This window comes from Triticum urartu, chromosome 4, assembly GCF_003073215.2.
Source record: "Triticum urartu cultivar G1812 chromosome 4, Tu2.1, whole genome shotgun sequence".
In the NCBI taxonomy this organism is placed as follows: Eukaryota; Viridiplantae; Streptophyta; class Magnoliopsida; order Poales; family Poaceae; genus Triticum; species Triticum urartu.
Genome location: NC_053025.1, coordinates 612260605 through 612264725, shown reverse-complemented (window position 1 = coordinate 612264725; position 4121 = coordinate 612260605). Strand labels below are relative to the sequence as shown.

The window sequence follows — 4121 nt, the reverse complement described above, 5'->3', positions numbered from 1 at the left end:
GTGATGGGTGACTTGGGGAGAATTAATTTCTCTTAGATCGGGTTTATGCCCAATCTGGTCATAATCCGTAGTGACCCCCAAGGCGGCGATGCGATCCAAGAGCTCGTTTACGGAAGAGAGCTCCATTGGATCTAACTGCTCGACGAGTTCCGAGCTGACATGAAGATTGCTTTTGATGACCCGAGAGGTCACCGTCGGTGCAACGGCCGAACAGGCGGTCATGAGAAAACCGCCTAGCCGGAGAGTTTGGCCGACAGCCAAGGCTCCCTTAGTAACGGCGCCGTCTTTAAAGACGGGAAGAGGCATCCTTCCTGATTGCGATGGCACAGAGGAACTCTCAATGAAAGCACCAATGTCGGTGTTAAAACCGGCGGATCTCGGGTAGGGGGTCCCGAACTGTGCGTCTAGGCCGGATGGTAACAGGAGGCAAGGGACATGATGTTTTACCCAAGTTCGGGCCCTCTTGATGGAGGTAAAACCCTACGTCCTGCTTGATTAATATTGATGATATGGGTAGTACAAGAGTAGATCTACCACGAGATCAAGGAGGCTAAACCCTAAAAGCTAGCCTATGGTATGATTGTTGTATGATGAAGTTGTCCTACGGACTAAAACCCTCCGGTTTATATACACACCGGAGAGGGTTAGGGTTACACAAAGTTGGTTACAATGGTAGGAGATCTAAATATCCGCATCGCCAAGTTGCCTTCCACGCCAAGGAAAGTCCCATCCGGACACGGGACGAAGTCTTCAATCTTGTATCTTCATAGTCCTGGAGTTCGGCTACCCGGACACCCCCTAATCCAGGACTCCCTCAGCGCCCAATCGGATTCGATCGGCAGGGGCGCGGAGGGTTCGGAATCCGGAGAAGAATCCGGCTTCGTGGAGTCACGAGTCTCGCAGAGTACGGGGCTGGTGTTCGGCTCAATTGCCGTTGAGATCACAGCCCCCGAGGTGGCGTCCAACCGCCCATCCTCGATCGGCGCGGCTGGCTCCGAACTAAGGGTCGGAGCCGACGCGGGTGCGGCCTCCAGGGCACTGTTCGGCGGCAGAGCTAGATCATGCTCGTCGTGACAGTGCGGCGCGCTCGGCGGTGGTTCAAGTCCGTCGAAGATCAAGTCCCCGCGGATGTCAGCCGTGTAGTTTAAATTTCCGAATCTGACCTGACGGCCAGGGGCGTAGCTTTCGATCTGCTCTAGATGGCCAGGTGAATTGGCCCGCAGTGCGAAGCCGCCAAAGACGAAGATCTGTCCTGGGAGGAAGTTCTCACCCTGGACTGCATCGCCATTGATGATCGTAGGAGCCATCGGGCCTGACAGCGATGGCACGGAGGAACTCTCAATGAAAGCACCAATGTCGGTGTCAAAACCGGCGGATCTCGGGTAGGGGGTCCCGAACTGTGCGTCTAGGCCAGATGGTAACAGGAGGCAAGGAACACGAAGTTTTACCCAGGTTCGGGCCCTCTCGATGGAGGTAAAACCCTACGTCCTGCTTGATTAATATTGATGATACGCGTAGTACAAGAGTAGATCTACCACGAGATCAGAGAGGCTAAACCCTAGAAGTTAGCCTATTGTATGATTGTTGATGTGTATGTTGTCCTACGGACTAAAACCCTTCGGTTTATATAGACACCGGAGAGGGTTAGGGTTACATAGAGTCGGTTACAATGGTAGGAGATCTGAACATCCGTATCGCCAAGCTTGCCTTCCACGCCAAGGAATGTCCCTTCCGGACATGGGACGGAGTCTTCAATCTTGTATCTTCATAGTCCAGGAGTCCGGCTGAAGGTATAGCTCGGCTATCCGAACACCCCCTAATCCAGGACTCCCTCACCGAGGAAGAAGCAAAAGAAGGTTGACAAGAAAATGCGCTTCTACATGAGCATGTAGATCAACTCGAGAATGATTGCCAATCAGTAGTTACAAGTCTTAAGGATGAATTTCTGCAAATGAAGAGATTGTTGAGTTCAGTCCACGGTATGGCTCGCCCCAGAGGGTAGATGCAGATGCATATGGACATGAAGGTGCATATGGACAAGAAGATAGTGTAGGATCTGCCACCCCTACCTTTGAGGTGCGACGAGAGAAGGAGGCAGCTATTTTGCAAAAGAAGACAGAAGGGGCACTGTTGCAAAAGAAGGTAGCAGCATTCACTCAGGATTACAATGTCCAATCCCCATTCACTCAGGAATACAATGTCCAATCCCCCCTGCTCAATATGAGGTGTTGCAAGAGAGGGCAGCTGCCATTTCCCAAAAGAAGAAGGCAGCAGTGCAACAAGATAAGGATGTGACACTTCATCGAAACAAGATGGAAACATCCCTACGGAAAGAAGTTCCAATCACGCAGAAAAATCATCAGGTCAGATTTTACTATGTTTATAATTTGCCTCTAGTTTCTATAGGATCGAAAAGAATCACTTCCGCTTATCTAACTTCTTTTTCATTATTCCTCAGAAAGGAAGGGATGTGATACTTTATAATGTTTACCGGGATCATAATAGCCCCATGGCAAAAGCTACAATTCTATCAGTTGATCGGAGAGAGGAGGTAGGTGGTCAGGAGCTTGGCTCTCAATATTGTAAGGTTGTCGTGAACTATGTAATAAAAAGGGATGCTATTCTGCCTCGTGGTGTTGGGGACATGACAACCATGGGGCAAGCTCAAGGGCGATGTATCGCATGGCCTTACAAGCATGTAAGCTTGGGTTCTTTTGCTAAATTTACAATGACTAGCATGGTTGATTGCTTAATACTCTTTTGCTCTATGTATGTAGTTGGAAGTGGACAAGTCAATGGCAAATGCAGCAATGCGACCATAAGCAAGCTGAGGAGGTAATATACATATTTCTCTTACCATATTGGGTTACTAGAAAGGCTAAGCTCTCATGAGTTGTTCTTTTGGACATAGACTTTCCTGCATTCGATGCTTTCTCACAAAGGATGTAAATGTAGGGCCCACAGCTGTCGAGTTTAGTGATCAGTACACACATATGTGACATAAATATGAAATTATGGTTGAGCTACAGTAGTATACTTTTTGTTTACAATTGCGAGTCTTCTTTCTTTTTCTTTGTAGATAGAGAAAGTCGCTCCTTTTTTCCTTTTACCAAAAAATGCCAACAGTTGAGCACATTAGATCAATATACACATCTTTTGCACCACACAACAACAATAATAATTTTGCTGGTTAAAATACATAAACATTACAATCAGAACTTACAACCTTGATTTTTTTGCCTGTTCAACCATTTTTGTTGTAGGCCATTGTATACAAATAATCTATTTCAAGAGTCATAATTAGATAGCCAACAAAACAACTTTGGTTGTATATGAATATCAAGCTTCCCCTGTCCAGTGGCGTTCAGCCCCTTTGAATATTTGGGTGAGACTACATATATGGTGATCTTTCAAACCTCCCTGTACAAAGTGTACTGGTGGCCATTCTTTATTTTCAGTGCATGTGTCTATTGTCCAGTGGCGTTCTGCTTTGCAAAGTCCAGAATAATTAGTTACTTACTGGACTATTATATATTATTACGTCTTCATAGCTTGTGCTCTTGGAATGTAGCATCATGTACATGCATGTGTTCAGTCTAAGTGTTTTACATGGAAGAATATATGATTCAGTTTGCATCCAGTACCTAAACATGTGAAATGTAAATTGGCATTCAAATTACGCATTATATACTCCTTTTACAACTCAACTCAGGTTCCTGTTTTGCCATATTTGCCCATGGAAGAATTTTGAATATGCAGGTCAAAGAATTCCTGTTTGATATAATTATGTATTATTCCTTGCTATGTCATAATTCTTAATGTGTTCATTTAAAATCTGAAACAAGAGCTTCATTTTGAGTTTCTGGTCCGTTGCAGGTTTCCCAAACATACACAGCAAGTTTGTGGTTTCAAAGATCTACAAGCAGTTGAAGATCTGGAAGACCTTCAATTTTCAGTGTTGGGATGATAATGTAATATGTTTGTTGAACCTGGAGACTTAGCTCTGCCCATTTTGGTGGCTGTTAAGCCATTGTATGGCCACTTCCCCTTTTGTGGCACAACTTTATTTTGGTTATGTGGCATATCTAGAAACTGTTTGTTAAACCTGGAGACTAGCTCTG

The 4121-nt window shown here is 45.6% G+C and overlaps 1 long non-coding RNA gene across 1 annotated transcript; it reads left to right on the top strand.

The window, feature by feature from the left end:
* The first annotated feature begins 2520 nt into the window (after positions 1–2520).
* On the top strand, positions 2521–3903 carry LOC125554432. The gene is made up of 3 exons (XR_007304415.1): positions 2521–2698; positions 2778–2835; positions 3877–3903. It is a non-coding gene; the product is annotated as an uncharacterized LOC125554432 (long non-coding RNA).
* The last annotated feature ends 218 nt before the right edge of the window (positions 3904–4121 follow it).